The 20,719-nt window shown below is 46.6% G+C and overlaps 1 protein-coding gene across 4 annotated transcripts in view; it reads right to left on the bottom strand.

Moving 5' to 3' along the window:
- tmem121ab (transmembrane protein 121Ab) overlaps positions 1 to 19,414 on the bottom strand; it is a 28,493-nt gene extending 9,079 nt beyond the window's left edge. For 2 of the 4 annotated variants that reach the window (XM_057017191.1, XM_057017187.1), the window contains exon 1: positions 18,921 to 19,414. The gene's annotated coding sequence lies outside the window, so the exon portion shown is untranslated. Of the gene's footprint in view, positions 1 to 7,160; positions 7,196 to 18,864 lie in introns of all 4 variants that reach the window. The other 2 variants (XM_057017189.1, XM_057017188.1) reach the window with 2 other exon arrangements.
- Between the last annotated feature and the right edge of the window lie 1,305 nt (positions 19,415 to 20,719).

Raw genomic sequence — 20,719 nt, forward strand, 5'->3', positions numbered from 1 at the left:
CATCCGGAGCACCTTCAGCATGAGTAAAGATCAAAGCACCTGCAGTGACATTTCAATGGAGGAATCTAATTAATCAAAGGGATCAAAGGAAAACATCGAGATGGCATTGAGCAAACGAAGGGCCCCGAGGCCCCGACGTTCAAACAATGCAACAATAAAAGCAGGTCGTTTTTCAAATCTAAGGATGACCAAAATAATATGAAAAGATCCATCCAAAATAGATGAATCAACTGGGAAAAATGCTGAAGACGAAGGATGTCCTGCTCCACAGAGACATGTGTGACACAGACTGATAGATTTCTGGGGTGTGTCTGGTCCTCAGGGCTCAGGACGCTGCTCACCAGTCAACTGTCCATTTATCAGACAGTGGACCTAAACTACTCATTCAGCTCAGCCACTCTGTCCTGTCTAAAAAATGCCACAATCTGTCAAAATGGACGATTCCTCCGCGCCAGAGGGGCCTGTTTCAAAGCAAAACGAGCCCATTCTGGTGGCTCACGTCAGGGGATCACACAGCCATCCGCAAATCATCCTCTCTTGTCCTGAAGTTTAAGTTTTTGTCACAGAAAATGATGCTTCAGCTGCACCGTGAGCGGCGTGTCTGGAGCTGACAAAGAGCGAGCTGAAATATCGTCCCGTCATTACTCAGATCTTACGCTGAGCTCGGGGGGGTCAAAGCAATCAATCAGCCAAATGTTGTCAGCCCATGTTAAATGGGAACAGCTGCACGTGCGCGCACACATGCACATACAGAGTTAAATACAAGCAAGAGGTGAAATGAAAGCAGCCCTGTCTTTTCCTCTAGTATGCTAGTCTTTTAATGTGCCTTATTAACAGCTTAAAATCCATGAAGAAATTGAGAATTAGGAATTCTCAACTAAATTATTGGGAAGCTGACCTTTTATAATTCAGCCTCTGGGTATTTTAGAAATCTACATTTTCCAGCTCAGAGTGTCAGAGTCGGTTGAAATATGCTAATGTGGCTCTTTTCTGAGGTTTGCAATGTCCTTTGACAGATGCAGAGGCCTATTTAACTGCCTCCTACATTGACAAGCAATTTGGTTTTTCCTAATTATAGGATCCAGTGGTCATAAATTATTCTCCACTCCTCAGCACTCATTCACCCACTCACGCACGAACCCACACAGCCAGCACGCAAACAAAATCACCCATCTGCCGAGTTCCACACTCAATGCTACATATAATGGGATGATGAGCGTCGACTCGGGTGGGCGGAGTCGGGGACGTCGAAGAAGAGGGCAAGAAAACCCATTTCCCCTGCTGTTAAAGACCGTCCATTAATGCTCATCTTTCCTTCGGCCTCACAGTCTGCATGTCGCAAACAACATTCAAAGCCGTCGTGGTGACAAACAATAGCATAAATGATGAAAGTAGAGGGTAAAGGGAAAAGGTAGCAGGGAGGTATCCTGGTATCAGAGGCCCAAGCTAGCGCAGCCATAGAAACGCCCTGCTTTTTGAATGCAAAACGCAAAAGAAAATAGCTTTTTCTTTTATAAAAAGTTGCTCTTGTGTTCTCATCTTTTCAGTACATCGTCACAGAAAACAGAACTGCTCTGCATTAATAACTATAAATCTGCTTTATTTTCTTTGTAGGAAAAAAAATCTTAAAAATCATCGCCTTTGAAAAAAGTGCTTTTTTTAATGCTGTATTTTGTATTTTTACAGTGCAATATAGAACCGACAGGTTCCTCTTCATTGGATTTATGGGCTACTCTGCTACTCGGTTAATATGATGCTATGCTACATATTAGCATCCCTGCCCGCTAATGCTGCTTCAGCCTGCAGAGCAAAGGGAAGCCAGCTCCAGGTGTGCTGTTCAGACACTGACGACAGTCTTGGTGGATAAAACTGGTCTTATTTCTGTCCGTGGTCATAAATGTTGAGTAACCACAGGGGGAAAATGCTCCAGTTCTCTCATTTCTCTCCTTGAGTGGGCTCTGTTTTCCCTCCTTAATCATTCTGCTCCTGTCGGCCTTTCTGGCAGTGTCTCCTGATTTCTCCTTTATTTCCAACAGCCACTTTGACCTGCCTTGAGGGGATACGTCTCTGCCCTTCTCACCCCGAGCAAAGCAAACAATCCTCTTTTGCTCCTTATTATGCAGAACATACCCGATGGTCGCCCTCCCAAGGTCGTTTATTCAATTCCATGCTGGTGGGGGTCCATATTTACATTGGGAGAAAGACAAAGGGAAAGAAATGTCCAGGTGATGCATCAAAAAAAGCAATTATTCGAGTAATGCACCGAGGGCGTGTAGAAGACAGAGTACAGAGTTCTTTGTTCCTGAGGTGACTGATCTCCTGGCTTAGACCGGTTCATGTTATTGAAACGGAGAGGGCTGTAATGAAGACCCATCTCCCTGGAGAGAAAACAGGTTTGCAGACTACGCCTGTCTGACATTAATTTGCCTTTTCGGCAGGCGTCTCTGTTGGGAAATCTCTGGTGTCTCCTTTCTAGACTCATCCTTTGGTTCAAATGTGGGGCTTCTGTGCTCCCAGAACCTTTTCTTCCACCCAGTTCCACCCCTCTGCAACGGTGCACGATTTAAGACCCCCTCAGATGGAACAAAGTGAAAAGCTCTGGTTAATTCATCACGTTAAATATCTCTTAGCCTTCCACTCCCTCAGCGTGGATTATTCAAATGACTGCGCCCTCATATTCAGAATTAGGCAGCAGGCCTGCCGCTCATAAATTCAGCCTATCCGACAACACTCTCTAGCTGTGATGTATGCTCTCGTGTGTCGTAATGCACTATTATTCCATTTTCAACATGCTAGGGGCCTCCGCGTCTGTGTCGGCCAGGCAGATTAAGCTAATAAAACTTCTCACCCAGATGATCTGACATTTCGCCTGAGCTGTAAAAGCTCCAGTGACTGATGTAGCCCTCAGAGTCTGCAGTAAAAGCCCCCAGCCTCACCTGTGCATGCAGACTGCACATGACCAGAAGGAGTCTGGCCTTATTTATACGGTGGATGTAAAGATGTTCCTCTGAACAGGAGCTGAGATTGATAGCGTGGCAGCATCGCTCAGGTCAGGTCAGGTGTTTTCATGGCTAATTATGCTTCCTAACGGCGACGGCGACGCGCCTGATGTCGGCCTTTGTTCTGCTGCGCCAGTGCTCAAAACCCTGGATGAATATTCATCACGCGCTGCTGTGCTGTAGCTGCGTATCTGCGCGCTCACAGCGCCATCAGTATCTCCTCAAACCAACGGGCGGGGTGGCAGCCCGGCTGTACACGCGGGGGTGGGGGGGGGCAATGAATGACATTGACAGGCGATGTGCTGCAGAGCGGGTCGCTGTTCCAGGAACACCGGGCTGATCGCTGATAGCAGATGTGTCTAATTGCTGTTGGTTTGGGTGCCCCGGATGTCTGTCTGTCTTTGCCTGCCAGGAAGCAGCAAGCACCCCCCCCCCACACACACCCAGAGCACCTAATCACGGCTTCTAATTAGCAGCCTCATCTCTGTCAATGGCCGTGCCTTTCACTCTCCTCTGCGGCCCGCTGCGTCGAGGACAGGGTGACGGGCCGCGGCGCCCCAGCGGTCGCAGAGGAGCATAATGCAAAGAGACCTGGAGGAGAGAGAGTGGGGGGGGGTGCAGGCGAGAGGAGTGAAAGACAAATCCACCAGGCTGCTTATTAGAAGTGAAGTTGACATCTCTGGTGTGTCGGGATCGTCCGCGGCGACTCTCGGCAGCCGGAGCTTAAGTCATGCGTTCAGTTCCACGGAATCTCTCCAGAGAGGAAATTGGCGTGAACGTTCCTACTGCTGTGGCTGCGTGAGCACTTCTTTTACTCACATGCCCCTGCTGCGCTGTTTTGAGATGTTGTTTTGAAGGCAAATACCTTGGAAGGGAACCTAGAAGGGCAGCAGAGTGAATTATGGGAAGTGGTAAATAGGATCACGAGGCATTCGCGCCTGAATCCGATGAATTATCAGATGTTTAAATTAGGCTTTACTTTGGACGGTAGATATGTACACAGCTGGGCATAATAAATATGCTCTTTGCAGAGGATATTATGTTAGACAGCAAAAGCTCCTGGTTTGAAATGCATTTACCAGCCTGTGAAGGCACCTGATGTTCTTTATAGAGGTAAACTGCTGCCTGAGGTCATAAAATGTTCGAACATGGGCCTTAAAAGATCTGAAAAACAAGTTAATCAGTTGATTTTTTTTTAAAAACTGAAGAAATATCTATTACATATATATATTACATATATATATTACAGAAATATCTGAGTATATGCGTGGACACATATTTGTTATTTGATTCAGAGATTAGGCTCCGCTGGTGTAGATTTACAACCTGCACGGCTGTAATTCTAATGGAGAATAAGATTAAAATACAATTTGTCACATAGAACAGAGCTGTGAATGGAGGTGGGAAGCAGAAGAGACTGAAAGAAAAGGATGGACGCGTGGCAGTGTGGGATAAAACGGCAGATTAGGGTAGAGGTGAGGAGGGCTGGAAGGCATCCAGAGACAGAAGCTGAAGGAGGAGAGGGAGGAGAGGGAGGAGAGATCCACTCGTTCGCCGTATCGCTCCATGTCGCTGTTGTTTGGCGCCTCTTCAAAATCAGTTTAAGATGATACCATTCTGCCGGAGTGGAATTTTATAATTTCATCGTCCTCCTCCAGTACCTTTATCAGCTGAGCACCTCAGTTCATCTATGCAGCACAACCCGGTGAATAATTAACCGTGGTCGTGAGCGGAGTGACAATGAGCGCCACGAGCGCGCCGTCGCTCTCCAGCTGCAAACCTTCAGCTCTGGGATGGTTTTAAATCCGTCCTGTGGCTTTTTACTGTCTTTCACACTGTCTTTGAAGTGCCATTGAAGGAGAGGGAGGATGGTGGAACTGATTGAGCTCTGGTTACAGGTCAACAGAGGAGTCTTCGCCTCAAGAGCAGTTATGGATGGTGATTAATCTGTGCGGTTGTTAACGAGCGTTTCAGTTTCCTGCAGACCTTTGACCAGGTTTGTTAACCTGGTTTTATTAACCTGTGTTATATTTGTATTAAAAATTATCCTGATTCACTTAAACTCAGGCCCAGCATCTGCTCGGCCACATCTAGCTAATCCAGGAGCTGAAGAAGATAAAAACAAACTATAGATTTTCTGTCTGGTAACCTTCCGGCTGCTCTGATCTGCCAGCAGTAGCCATGTTGCTAAAGCGGAATCATCTAGAGCAGGGGTGGGGAACCTTTTTCATATCGAGGGCCATTTCAATTTTTATAAAGTCCTCCGAGGGCCATACTATTACAACACATACCTAGGGATGCAAAAAAAAAAGACAAAAAAAAGAGTCTATAACCACTGTGTTACTAAGTCTCATGATTGCTGCATTTGAGTTTGAATTATTTATTTAGCACACATGCATATAAAATCACCAAAAAAATAGAATAAAATGACAAGTAAAATATGTTTTCATGATCATACAAAACAATAAAAAGAGGTGCAGAGTTGAGGCAAGAGACCCGTAAGGGCCTGTTCGAGGCCTCTACTCACAAAAACTGCAATACAACAAGATAATCAAGAAAATAAATGAAATAGAAAGAAAGATAAAGACAATAATAATTACAACTAGAAAGCACTCGGAGAGCGCAGACCTCCGCCAAGCGCAACAATTCCTGGCATATTGTGATTTCCACCATAAATATTAGTCCCGCATATACTTTGACTACATATTTAGATTCCTTGACCATAAAAACATACCGTTAGCCACTGGAATCATAACAATATATGTCTTAGTTCAATAGTTATTCACAAAAAAAAATTCACGCTTTGAAACAATTTTACTTTGTACGGCGCGAGCGCCTCAGCGATGCTTCGAGGTGCGTTCACGAACTCTCCTTCGGCGTGAGGTTTCAGCTTCGTGGCTATTAATTCACTCACCACAAAACTTGCACGCATAATATTCTCTCTGTCAGTACATGGTCGTGTGAAAGCTGCTTGTTGAGCCTCCAAACTCCGGCGAAGAGCGTTAATTTTATCCAAACTCATCTGTCCTTTCAACTCATAGAGTTTAGCGTGTTTCACTAGGCATTATTCGTCCGTGTCAATCAGTCCAGCCCACTACGTACATCACATGCTGTGTTCACTGACCCTGACCTTGACTCAGACGTAACATAACCGTCTGTTTTATCTCAGAAAACGGGAAAATATTTCCTCTTGTTACGAAAGAAATTACAGAATACGAAAGGCAAAAATACGCTACCGCTGCTACTCGCAGCTCGCGGAGTTTAGCGAACGGTCCCACTTTATAAGTGCACATATAAAATATAAAAATCTTATTGCATTGCGGGCCGGTAGAAATGGTCTCGTAGGCCGTATACGGCCCGGAGGCCGGAGGTTCCCCACCCCTGATCTAGAGGATTATTTATTTACACAGCATAAAAAGTGGCCTTACATGGCCACACAATGGAATTTAAATAGCAGGCTAGCATTTCCCAATGAAAAGTAGCATTGTCTGATTTACAAGGGCTGCAATCAGTGCTCAATAGATTAAAGCGTTAATAACAATTATTTATCATCCCCACTATGTGGCAAAGGAAGCCACAATTAGTCTCCAAATTATGTAAATTTCCATTTGTTTCTTTTTTCAATTACTGGCAAAATGCCCAACAACTCTTGAGGTAATTACATATAAATAATGTTAATTTCAAACAGTTTCTGCTCCCACCAACTCCCAACACTGCTGCGTGAAGAGAGCCGAGGCACAATGTGCAAACAGGTTGCCCTGAAAGAATAGTACAATGTGCACATTGTGACAGTTTATCTACTTCTACATTTGAACAAATCATAGTAAATCAACAGCAGACGTCAGACAAGGTGCAGATTGAGTACCTTGTTATCTGTAATGTCAGTAACATCATTTAATAAACATATATGCAGTCGTGCTTTGGAAGTCTTTGAAAGTAACATTGGCCGCTGACAATATTAGCATAGTTAGGACATCAAACATATCAATATATAGCATGATTGGTGTGACACTGTTGAGGATGAATCAAGGACTCATCCTCCAGTTTCCCGAAGAGACTCACAATTGTGGATTTTACTGAACTATGCTAGCGACTATAGGATAAAGGTAAAGCCCACAGGAGGATTCTCACTTCTGATTCAGCCCTGGAAAACTCACTCACCTGGGCACATCTTTCACTTCTTCAGCTTTACATCTCTGAAATAGATAAGGTCACGTTTTAGACGTATATTCATGCTTCCTAGAAAGTAGATCCCAATGCCGTTAGTGGCTCCTGACTGTAAGTATTACGATTGTCTTTCAGAAGATGGGGAAGGGAATTATGTTGACAGCTGCTAGATGGACTTTCATGTCGGGGACAAGTCGAACATTTAATCTAGTCCGGATTTACGGCCTTTCCAATACTTGTTCATATGGCCAAACATCATTAGAGAGCATTTAAAAATTCCACCTGCACTGAAGGAAGATGGGAAAATTACATCAACACTGCAGGGCAGCTCATCTTTTCGGATAAAATATTAAATTTTCTTTTGTAATAACTTCCAATTTTAAGTCTTGTCTTTGGGCAATTTATATATAACTACCAGTTATATATGTATATTATAATAGCTACCAGTTTGTGCACAAATAAAAGCATAGTGTGTGTGTGTGTGCATGCCCTCACATTACTATATATTAAGTACCAAATGTTTAATTCTACAAGCAAAGTGGGGACATTTTTAAGAACGAGGCCACCAACTTCAGAAGGCTGTTGAAGAGAGAATATGTGGTTTTGTGGGTGCGGTTGAAGTTTCAGGTTTGTTGTTGGTTAGTTGGGATGGTGAAGGTTTGGGTAAGAAGCTGGGTAAAGCTTGCTGTGTAGAACAAATGTAAAAACATGACTTGAATGCTGTAAACTCAATGGAATTCTCAGAGGGGGAGTGGAAAGCCATTGTTCTCAATAATTCTTTATTCTCCAAAGTGTTGACTAATTGGAACCATTAGAATCTTGACACTGGTGGTTAATTTGTTTCCTTGTGTTTTATAGCATCCATTTGTCCTATTTGAAAGCTCTGATAAAACACGAGGTGATTATGGCTGTAAGCGATTCTGATGAGGGTGTTGAGCCAGGCGAGGGCTTGGACGTCCCCAAACCCCAAATGCCATCAGTCAGTGCCATTTTCCTTCCCAACCCCTGGAAACTCTGGTCCTGGTTCACTGTTGTTCTGACGAACGTGGCTTTGGACGCTCTGAGTGTTGTCAGAATCATCAGCCTGACCTTTGAAGGAGGTGTGGAGAAATATCTTAATTAGAAAGAGATGGAGTCCCTGAGAACAAACAGGTGGTGGTGGTGGTAGGTGGGGGTGGGGGAGGGGTGATCAGGTTTGGGACCAGGGCCAGGGAGCTGTGGGAGGGAAAAGGAAGGGACTGGGAGCCAGGGCCATGACTCATGGAGGTTCTAGTGGGCCCACTTTCTTTTGGGGGCTTGAATCGACTTATTTTTGTATTCAGCTCCTGTTTTAAAAGTTGATCAGTCCTTTATTCTGTCATTTATTCAATCGGACACACGTCCTTTTCACAAAGGGTTGTGTTCTCACCTCATGAAACAACACTGATGATTCTCACAATTGCAAATTGTAACTGTGAGAGTAATTAAATTTAAAATGCATCATTTTCAATAATATATGAGAAATATTTGGCTTAAGGGTTCATCTTTGTAAACAGGCTTTATCTATTTCAAGAACAATTTATGTTATACTTTTTCCTGCAGCTTATTAAAAATCTTTATCACTTTTTTATCGCCTGGTTTCCTGCGATGCAACGCTACCTTCTGCGTATATGAGCTAACTGAGGCCCCCATTGTGGTGCAGACATTGAGCAACACCTGCTGGGGGTGTATGAGCCCAATCCCGTCGCCATCGCCACGTTCATTAGCGTCCGCACTGTTAATGTGGCCACTGTCCAGGTCACCGTCCAAGAATGGAATAACCACTGAACGAGGCTGGGGGAAAGGTCCCACCTGGGAAGTTTGCCGAGTAAATGCACACCTCTAAATTGGAAAACATGATGAATTGATCTTTAAAATGGCTGCCAATTCGTCCTTGTGTCTAATTGATGAATTACCTCAGCATTTAAGTGCCTATTGATTTTTCTCAAATTAAATTTTCTTCTATCAACCCTCATGCATAGCAGCACTAAAGCCAAGCACAATTCTTTTTGTCTTTTTGCTGTTTTTAGCAGGGAGCAATGATAAACAATGTTGTTTTGAATCTAGGTGACAGAGTTTGCTATTAATTATAAGAAGTGTGGCTCCCTGCTGGTTTAATTTAAAATACCATTTGAAATCACCGCAGGCCTTGTATTCATCTGCTGTGTCAGCTGATATGACTTAGCTAGTGTCCAAATTCTCATTTTGAACTGAGCCGTACTGCTTTGCTCCACCTCCTACTCCATACAAAAGTCCCTTCATTAATCAATGGCTTCATTAACGCAATAAGCAATCAATAGGTTGCCTCTTGTTACCTGTTAAAGCAGGTGTGCCTGAGTTAGTGGTGTGCAAAGTCTGATGTGGGTGAATCAAACCAAATCCTTGTCAGATATAAGTTGTTCATTTATTAGGTTGTAGACGTTAATTCTTAACGCTTGCTTTTCCTGACTTGTGGGGACAGATTGTCAGTAATTGACGCGTTAAGATGATGTGACAGCTGTTATCCTGCCTTCTCCACTGAGATTAGTTAGGTTGTGTAATTACAATCATTGCTGATTTGTTATTCGTGTGAATTGTTTCAGGGACACACAGGTGAACGGTTCATCAGCGGTTTATCAACGCTTTAGTCCCAAATGCTACTCACACATTCAGAGATGTGTTTGAGGGTTAAGAGAATTGTGTGTGTGTGTGTGTGTGTGTGTGGGGGGGGGGGGACAAGAAACAAGATAAGACCATTTAGCCAGTGTTTTGATATTAGCCCCACCTCCGACACGTTCGTACCACAGTTGTTTCCGTTGAGTAATGGGCAACGATGGTTTGACCTTATTAAGACATGTCAAACGTGCAAATTGACTCAACATTAATTACACTTATTAATGTTAATTGTCTCACATCCACACCAGCTGCTCCTGTTTTTTTTTCCCACCATCTGAACAGAAACTCAGCTCATCCGACGTGAGTGGTCAACTGTTAGCCGAGGCTAATGCTATTGGAGCCATGAAATACAATCAAATACACTAAAATACAGTAGCCTGTATTTGGAAACTGCAGTTCTGATGAGGAGGGCATATTTGGTATTTCAGAGATCTTCTAAGCTGCTTTTATTTTGTCTTGTCATCTCCACAAATTTGCTTGAAAAAAACGAATCCAATACAACATTAATTCCTGCGGAGGAGCAATAATTGAATCGTTTTTATTTTCATGGAGAACATTTGTTGTTTGGTCTAGTCCAGACTAATGAACCTCTGAATCCTGTCGGCCAGCTCGGCGATAAATGGCATCCCAACGGTGGGCTTCTTGGAACCGAGCGCGTCTCCACTGCTGCGACGCCACTGCGCCTCACATCAAGTCTCCAATCTGCAGTTTGTATTTTCATCCACTTGCATCACTGTGGGCAGCTGCTGCTGAGAATGTTTCATTATTTTAACACTTCAGCGGATGGAGCGAGATTAAGAGCCGTATGAGATACAAGAGGTATTATTTGGCCTGAAAGCTTTCGGAAAACACACACACACACACACACACACACACCACACACACACACACACACACACAAGCCTGCTGGAGGAACCAGAGGCTGCTGGTTTCATCAGCCAGATATTTGGTGTTTTTGAAAATTCGCTGCGACAAAGTTTTAATGACGGCAAACAGACGGTGAGGGAACGCAGCGATATTGATCTGCTGAGACTCAGAATAATGTTCAAAAGCATCCGGCTTCAGGGACCAGACTGGTGGGCCTTCATTAAGTGCAGCCATTTTCAATTGAGACAGCGCCTGAAATGTGAGAAATCTGGGGAATTGTGCACGCGTGAGAGGCAGAAAGGCGCTCGGAAAAGACAATCCCTCCCTTTTTGTTGCATTCCTGGAGCATGTCTCTGCAGCCAGCAGAGGATAAGCGAGTGTGTTTGTGGGATGGCGGAGCTTTTCAGCCCCTCTCTCTGGCCCTGACATGAATATATGGGCAGCGACCCCGGGCCCACGCCGCCAGGACCCTGTGTGGACCAGGATAAAGTAACCAGGGCTGCTTTCACTCCGGTTCCAGCAACAACACCCACACAAATGCATGAGAACGGCTTTTAATACGTGCTTGGACAAACAGACACATGAATCTGCTCATGTTTGATGTGTTTCAAGGACAGAGTGGTCCCTCCCGGCAGAGCAGGCTCCCACCTGCTCCAATGCATTGATGGGACTATAGCGCCTTTGACTTCCACCGAGGGCTTTTCCATGGCACAAGGCGTGCATTGTCTGATCTTTGCCCCCCCCCCACTATTTTCAGCTAATTGCAGAGCGGAATGGCTTGCTGAATATCAAGTAGCCTTGAGAGGCGAGCAATAAAAAAAACAACATTTAAATCTCCCAGGATTTCACAGACGTGTATGTAGAAGAATTCACTGTTTGCAGCTTTGGACGGGCACAGGCCGAGATGAGACCGCACGTCTTAGCGGGGGAAATAAAGCAGGATGTCACTGCTGTGTGTGTGTCCTTGCGTTATGTTCTGCCTGTTGGTGCTGGCATTTGAGCGCTGCTGGGGGGGGGGGCAAAAAAATGGAAATGGAAGGCTAATGGAGGGAACGGGAGAACCAGAAATGCTCTTTCAGAGCCCAGGGGACGTGACACAGCAGCAGCTGTTTCTGCCTCCCATAGCCACAATCATGGCTATAGAAAGCAACCCCCCCCCCCCAACCCTGGGGCAATAACCAGTGCACCAGCAACCCCTGTGAACTAATCAGTCCACCAATCCTGGGTGATGGAGTGTCACTTTCCCCTCGTCAGTCACGGTCTGTATGGATGCTGATGTGCCCAGTGGTTAGCTGGCCTGAATCATGTGACACCCGGGCAGCCGTGTCCGGTCAGATGTGTCTGTGCTGCGGGCTAAACTGCTGCGCTAGCTGTCCTCCGCGCCCAAAACTACCGAGAATGTGGAGTGAGGGGCCAAGATGAGGAAGCTAATACAACATGGTGTGGGACATGTTTGGGGTTTTTATTATTCGATTCCACGTGTCTGCACGTGAGTTTGATTGCTCAGAAATTAAATCATTAGCTCCTTTGTTTTAGAGGGCTGCAGCTGAGAGTAGCAGATTTTGTGGCCCTCACTTAATAACACTGAAAAAGGTACTCTAATTACTCCCAAACACACCTGCACCTCACAGCAGCACTTGAAAACAAGAGGTTTTCCAAACTATATTTTCTACCCCGACGCGCTCTAACAAGCTTGTGTAGAGGAGGAGGAGCTTTGGATCGTTCCTCTATATGGAGACCGCTTTGGCTCCCATAACCTTCACTCCGAGTGATCCTGCCCATTAGCAAGAGGTAAGAGGGAGACCGTCAGAACAATACGCCGCCGGTCTTGATGCCCCTCGACTTGTGCGTAGACCGGAACTCAATTTGCTCGACTATGATCCGTTAAAGGAGCAGCTTTTGTAAACATATGAGACAGATACCGTCGGGGATGAGGCGAGGCTTTCACTCCTGCTTTGACAACCACAGCCTTGCAATCACACGCCGCTCTGACTGGGTGGCGGGTCCTGATTGATGGCCTTCAACTCCAAGGGCAGATTTTAATATTTATTTCGCTTCATCATTGAGGGTTTATTGGTCATCCCACACCAATCTGAACAAAGCTGCTGATTACGACAATATTTCACTGCAGGTAAATACAGGACAGGACCATAAAATACTGGTGGAAATGGCAGTTTTGTGTTGTATTGACCTTGCAGACATCACATTAGAGCTCTAAATATCAGTGACTTCACAATCACATAGCCAGCAGGGTAGTTGGAAGGGTAGGAAGCCGAAACACACCTGTCAGGTGTTCACACTTGAGAACTGAATGTATATTTACTGATATGTTTGGCAGTGAAATGAAAAAAAAAGACTGGGAGGATTCCCTTAGCTGGGCAGCCTTCCAGGCCTGAGAAAGGACAGAGGAAACACTGCAGACGTACTCTGCATTGAGCTGTGGCAGCCTGATTCCCACTTAGCTTGTTCCCCTTTCTTCTTCTGGTTTTCTCTTAACAAGCATGAAAAAAAAATCAGTCAAGGTCTTTCGAAGATCAGATTCCTTCCTCGTCGTGGGACTCTGACCTGAACCGCATGTTACCAGAACACGAAGGCGGTGAAACACGCTGTAGTTGTCAGTGGAAATGCCTTTTTTCTCCCGCTGTCCTTTGGAACACGGTTTGCTATCCCCGCTAATACGATGATACATCCATTAATACACAATAACTTCGTTGTTCACGTATTTATATATTATCCCGTATTTAAGAATATATCATCGATGTATTATTAAACACTCGAAAAGTCATTTAATGTTTGTGATTTAATGCAGAGGGCCTCGAACATGTTGCTCCAGCCTCTCTCATAAATGCTGAATTGAAATCCATCTATAATAGAGAGCGGGGAGGTCTCGGATGGATGATCCCTGACAGAAGGTCTTTATTAACAGCATATACGGTGACGGAAAGTGACAGCATAGGTTTGAGGTGAGCGGCGGCGGCGGCGGGCATGTCGGTAAGCAGCAGAGCAGCTTAACAACGGCGCCATGGTTGAGAGGCTGGATTGGATGTATGTTTCAGTGACAGGAGTTTGTCATTGCAGATGGGGGATCGTGTCAGCTGGCTGCTTTTTAACAGACACGTGGGCTCCGCTCGGCTGATTCTGGAATTACATGACGAATTGGATTTAAGGTATTTGTACAAACTCAACTAAATTCTGACATTTCTTTCGGTGGCATTTTCAGATACAGTCAGTAAGCATGTGGAAGCATCTGCTTCAGTTAAGTTCCCCTACACATAAAACGTTAAATGCTAATGGCTCATGACGCTTCCACTACTTATAGCTTTGCACTAGGTGGTACTGCACTGAATTTAGCAAAAAAAATGAAAGAAATGCTTCTAGGATGCAGCAACATGTGACCTTGTTCAATGCAGCTCAAAGTAAACGCTAAAATACGCACAACGCACACATCAAATGTGCTAATATGCTCGTAAATACGCGCTTATGTAGCAAAGACACTTTACACTCACAACAACACACACACACACACACACACACACACACACAGGGCAAGGACAGGTGTGTATGCTTGCATTAAAGATGGAAACACGAGGAAACGAGGAATATCTCGAGCTACGCTTCCTTTCAAACAGCATTAGATGCCGGGAAATGAAAAGCACTCCTGCGACACCTTAATTATGCAGGCAGCAACGTATATGTGAATTCACCGGCAGACACACAAATACAACCGCAGACGCATGCTGAGGCTTATTATGCTGACAGGTCCAGACGTTGAGGTTACGCTTGTAAGCTGTTTCCTGTGAGAGCTGCAGTAAAGGGAGAAGATTAACTCCAACACTCCCCGTCCCTGCTTTAGCATGGAGTCCTCAAATCCGGTCTGTGAAAATTGGCCCGTGTTTCTGTTTCCAATCATCTGGGCTGTAGGACGAAATATCAAGATCTATCTATATTTATATACATATATAGACAAATGAAGGGTAGTCTATAATATCCTATTACAGACTGATGCAATTGGAACTAGCATGGTAGCTAGCTAGCTGGCTAGAGAGAGAGAAAGATAGACAGAGAGATAAATACACTCTTGGTTGGTGGTTAAAGGCTGCTGCAGACATCAGGCCATGCATCTGCAGAAGACAAGTCTCCTCTCCTCGCCACGAGCCAGGCCACTCTACTTGAGCTGATTGATTTCCCATCAATTCTGTATCCCTGATAACTGCATGCCTGGAGGCCTGCGACGGCTCCAATATTTTACCGCTATATATCCACACAGCCGCATCCTGCTCTTTAGTCGATGGAAGTGGGTGTCGAGGAGATGCGGGTGAGAATTGGGATGCGGTCTGTCTGAGGATGCTTCTGTGTGCGTGCCTTTTATTTTTATTTTTGCTGCCAAGGATCCTCCAGTGGTGCAAACGTTATTAGCATTAACATTATTTTTGCATGCTGAGAGGAGCTACGGAGGAAACATTTGGGCGCATATTCGGAGCGTTTCACTGTGATTTTGAAACAACAGCCGTTGTTCAGCTCTAGCTGGGACCTTCAAATTCTTTTCTTTTTAAAGTAATCTTGCCAGATCAATATTTCTTTCTGCCGTGAGTGTTATCTCGCAGGATGTAGCAGATGCGTCCTTTCAAACAAGTCGATCATTTAAAGGCCTTTGATGGGATGGTTGTCACTCTGATGCTGTTTTTCTGCCAGACAAAACTGCACTTTTTTTTTTTACAAAAGAAAACAAGACAGATTTTTAATCTCAGAGTTAAAAGCGTCGCTTGGGTGAGAGCTTAATTAACACTTTAAAAGCCTGCGTGTTTTCCGGCTCCTCTGCGACTGCACGACGAACCGTTCGTTGAATAAGTCGCACGTTTGAACTCTCGATAAAAACAGACAAATAACTCCGCTCTGGTTTCTTCAGCCCAGGAGGGACCCGACAACAGTCTTAAAGCGTTTCCACCCAGAAAATTCTTTAATCCCTCAGCATTTAGCATTTCACGCGGTGTGTTTTGTGCATATATGTGTGTGTGTTTACAGCGAGAGGAGCGGGCAGAAACGGAACTCATCTCCAACTGCTGCGCTGGCGTTAACATAGATCACACAGCAATCCATAATACATGGCTCGTTAACAGGGTCGGTATTTTTGATCCATAATTAAGAAGCGTATTTTCAAAGAGTGGAACATGTGATGGCTGCGGGCTGCGTTTCTCCTCTGCCCCACCCAGGTCACGTTATCTACACTGTAGGAGCTATTGATCCAATCTGCCATTTGGGTATTGACTGAAGTGGACGCCATTATGCCTGTGAGATTAAAGCCCCGCGTACGACAGTGGGACCAAAGTGGAAAACCGTTGGCTGGGAAGCGATGAAATGAGCTCTGAGTGCTGCATCTGATGCAAGAGCCACGTTTCAGCTAATGAGAGTGCAGCGCGGATCCCTGCAGCTTAGCGTAGCACCCCCACCCGCCCCCCCCCCCCCAACCTCGTTCAGAGTAGTGCTAAGCAGGGAAAAGACAGGCCGGTTCATTTGTCTGATGTCACGAACTGCAAAAGCAAACCTTTCGGAATTCTGTTTTTTAAATGTCAACATTGTCCATCCCAGCAGCTGAGGTCGTTTCCTGCCAATCATTCAAACTGACCATGGTCGGGGGGGAGGGGCTTGCCAGAGGCCTGCGTGTGTTGGACTGGGCTAGAGTTGTGGGGGAGGGGGGTGTTTATGGCCGGGTTTCAGACCTTAAACACTGACTCGCTGTGTAGTTACACCAATATTGAATTCAATCACGTTCCTGCTGTGGCTCTCAAGTTTACAGGAGCAATAAACCGAACTCCGCCGATTCCCTGGGCAGCGCACATGGAAAGGGTTCAGTCAGGAAATCTGGTGGGAATCCTGACGCGGATCTCATCCCCCTGCCCTGGATGCCAGTGAGCCCTATGACGAGGCATGCCGCGGGCCCGGCTTGTCCAATGAGTTACACTCTAAGAAGCGGCGCATCAGTCAACAAGAAACCCCTCTAGGCAGCCGGCACAGGCCTCGCTGTTATGGTAGGACGCACGCCTCCAGATATATGTCCTGAATTTACTGTCTTACACACCCTCAAACGCCTCGCGTTGCATTTTGGAGCTAGAGAAGCCACATGAGCTACGGTTAGCATGCGCCGCGCAGGGCTGCTGCTCCAATTTGAATTCATAGTCTGCGTAGTGGATAATAAACTAGGCATGAAAGATTAATTTGCATTTATCTCCTCATCCCAATAGATATAGAGCAGCCGTTTCTTCACCCAACTGTCCGTACTTTAATAACCAGCAGCTACGCTGGGCTTTAAAGCCAACTTCTTTTGTGAAAGAATGCAGCCCTGCGGTGGCATTTTCAGTCAGATTCACACGTCTTCTTCCTGCCACTAAACTGTTGTCACACCTACTCTGAGAGCGACGTTTCCGTCTCACAGCCAGGAGTCATCACATAATAGGCACAATTAAAATCCTAATAAACATCGTTAAGATCCTGGTTTCAAGGGTGATCACAGCTTTTTAAAACAGCATGGGCCAATAAGTGGGGGCTGGGGGGGATTCCTCCTATTTTCTCTATTGAAACTGGTCAGAACTCGTTTTGAGCTGCCGCAGCCACTTCTGGGTTGATGAGGAGAAACACGAAAGCAAATAAAAATGCCTTTATGTGGATTTCAAAGGAACCTCTCCAGCATTTACCTGCACTTTGAGACACGATTTGGGCTTTTATCTTCCCCGGCCAGACAGCCTCAGCTAGACGTGACACCGGGAGCGTGACGCCACCAGTGGTCGCCACGTCTTTATCTGAGGGACAAGGCTGACGTGCATGTGTGGGCCGAAATCCGAAGGGCTTCCCTGAGAACATGGCGGACGTAACATGGCGGATAACACATGTAGAGTCCTAACTTGTTCTTTCCGTGCGCCGTAACTATACGTTGGACTAAAGTGTTGCAGGGAGGAGGTGAGCGTTGCTATTCAAGGTTCTCAGCTCAATGCAGATAATCTATAAGTTGAATAAACGCACACTGAGAGCGCAGACCTCAGCCACTTATTGTGCCTTACACAACACCCCTGCTCCAGCACATGTAGGCAGGAGTAATACAAGGTTACAGTCCAGCCCCCTGACCCTTGGAAGATTGCTAAAACCATTCAGAACTTTTTGAAGGACAGACAGATGCTGGCTGACACATTACCTCCCTTTATCAGTAAGCCAACCTATATATTTTCTATTCTTATTTCAGTTTTTTGCAGTATATATTTATTATTATCGTTCTTTTTCTATCCTTGCATTCTGAAAGTCTTTTCCTCGGTGTGTTTTTGCTGCTGTTGCGCCGTAAATTTCCCCGTTGTTGTACAAATAAAGGAAATCTGAATCGGAATTTAAAAGGTGGGCTATATTCTGTGGGCCGTCCTTTTATATTTGATGGGTGAAACCTCGGTGCAGATGTTCCTACGTTGGTAGATCGTGGCTAAAGCACAGGAAGAGGTGAGCGCTCGCTGACGTGATTGCAGAAGAGAGGGAGGCAACACCTTTAGTGGATTTCAGCAAACCTGATATCATTATATAATATAACAGCACGAAAAGCTCTTTTCCCGAGGCTCTGCCGAAATGCTCTTCTGTCGGGATTTCATTTGCAGCAACAACACTAAATATAACGACCTATTTTAATCTAATTTAAAGGAATATTTCCATAATAGACAGACAGTGGAATTTTCAAGCATGTGCAGTTTTCTATTGTCCCGCAGCCCTCACTTAATGAATGAGATATGAATATTGAGGCCGTGTGTGTGTGTGTGTGTGTGTGTGTGTGTGTGTGTTAGGTGCATCAATTCACGCGCCGATCCTCCAAATTCAACAGCTGCCTTCAATTAAACTGAGAGCCAAACGCGCCACCTTAACGACAGTTGATGGATGCCGCCGTTCAGGAATGACTTTAACGCGTTTTGACACACTGGAAACATGTGAACAACACACAAATGTAACGTCAAGGGGAAAAAAAGAAACATAAACAGGCGCAACGACTCGGAAAGTAGTCCGACTACGTTAATTTAGTCTCCGTGTTGAAAACTCGGGAGAACTGATTTAAATCTAAACTAAAAAAAAATAAAATAAAAAGCTTAAAAGCTTCTAGGTGAGCGAAGCACGTTCAACAGAATTGAAAACAGACCTTTATTTGGTCCCTTCAACCTTTTGGTTCGGGACGAGAGCCGCAGTTAAGCTCACCTGCGGCGGTCCCCTCGTCGCTGTCCAGGGTGCTGGAACGCTCGCGGACGCTGTCCAGGGTGCTGGAACGCTCGCGGACGCTGTCCAGGGTGCTGGAACGCTCGCGGTCGCTGTCCAGGGTGCTGGAACGCTCGCGGACGCTGTCCAGGGTGCTGGAACGCTCGCGGACGCTGTCCGGGTGCTGGAACGCTCGCGGACGCTGTCCAGGTGCTGGAACGCTCGCGGACGCTGTCCAGGGTGCCGATGTGCTCAGACTCCGGGCTGCTGGAGCTCCCGCCAGACTCCCGGGAGCTTTTGTAAATCCGCAAAACGCCGGTCTGATAAACTGCCTCCGCCGATAAGTCACGTGAAGGGAAAAAATCCAATTCCCAGGCGCGTGTCAGCACGAGAGATATGCTAACACAGCCCGCGATGTTGAATAAAAATCAAAATCACAGTGTAGCTTCTGGCTGTGCAGAGCCGCTACGGAGCGCAAATGCCGATCTCGCTCTCTCTCTCCCTCTCCCCTCTCTCTCTCTCCCCTCTCTCTCTCTCCTCTCTCCCCTCTCTCTCTCTCCCCCCCTCTCCCCTCTCTCCTCTCTCCCCTCTCTCTCCCATACATTTTCTCTCTCCTCATCTCTCCCCCTCTCTTCTTTCCCCTACCCCCTCTCTCCTCTCTCCTCCCTTTCTCCTCCTCCTCTCTCTCTCTCTCTCCCTCCTTCTCTCTCCCCTCACTTCTTCCCTTACCCCCTCTCTCCTCCCCTCTCCCCTTCCCCTACCCCCTTTCCCCTACCCCCCCCCTCTCTCCTCTCTCCTTCCCCTACCCCCCCCCTCTCTCTCTCCTCTCTCCTCCTTCCCCTACCCCCCTCTCCCCTCTCCCCTCTCTCCTTCCCCTCTCCCCTCTCTCCTTCCCCCTACCCCCTCTCTCTCCCCTCTCTCTCTCCCCTCTCCCCTCCCCCTCTCTCTCCTTCTCCTCTCCCCTCTCTCCTTCCCCTACCCCCTTTCCCCTACCCCCTCTCTCTCTTCCCTCTCTCCTTCCCCTCTCCCCTCTCTCTCCTTCCCCTACCCCCTCTCTCTCCCCTCTCTCTCTTCCCCTCTCCCCTCTCTCCTTCCCCTACCCCCTCTCTCTTCCCTCTCTCCTTCCCCTCTCCCCTCTCTTCTTTCCCCTACCCCCTCTCTCTGCCCTCTCTCCTTCCCCTCTCCCCTCTCTCCTTCCCCTACCCCCTCTCTCCTCCCCCTCTCTCCTCTCTCCTTCCCCTCTTTCCTTCCCCTCTCCCCTCTCTCTCCCTCTCCCCTCTCCCCTCTCTCTCCCCTCTCTCCTTCCCCTACCCCCTCTCTCTCCTCTCTCCTTCCCCTACCCCCTCTCTCTCCCCTCTCTCTCCTTCCCCTCTCCCCTCTCCCCCCCTCTCCTTCCCCTCCCCCTCTCTCTCCCCTCTCCCCTCTCTTCTTCCCCTACCCCCCTCTCTCTCCCCTCTCCCTTCCCCTCTCCCCTCTCTCCTTCCCCTCCCCCCCTCTCTCCCCTCTCTCCTTCTCCTCTCTCCCCTCTCTCCTTCCCCTCTCTCCTTCTCTCTCCCCCTCTCCTCTCCCCTACCCCCTCTCTCTCCTCTCTCTCTCTCCTTCCCCTCTCCTCCTCTCTCCTTCCCCTCTCCCCTCCCCCTCTCTCTCTCTCTCCTCCCCTCTCTCCTTCTCTCTCTCTCCCCTCCCTCCTTCTCTCCCCCTCTGTCTAACTCTGCAGCAGTTAATGACTGCCTATAGCTCTATAGAAATCATTTAGAAACATTCCCATCCACTTAGTGTGACTGTGTCAGACCAACAGCGAG

The sequence above is a fragment of the Takifugu flavidus genome, chromosome 19, assembly GCF_003711565.1.
Source record: "Takifugu flavidus isolate HTHZ2018 chromosome 19, ASM371156v2, whole genome shotgun sequence".
In the NCBI taxonomy this organism is placed as follows: Eukaryota; Metazoa; Chordata; class Actinopteri; order Tetraodontiformes; family Tetraodontidae; genus Takifugu; species Takifugu flavidus.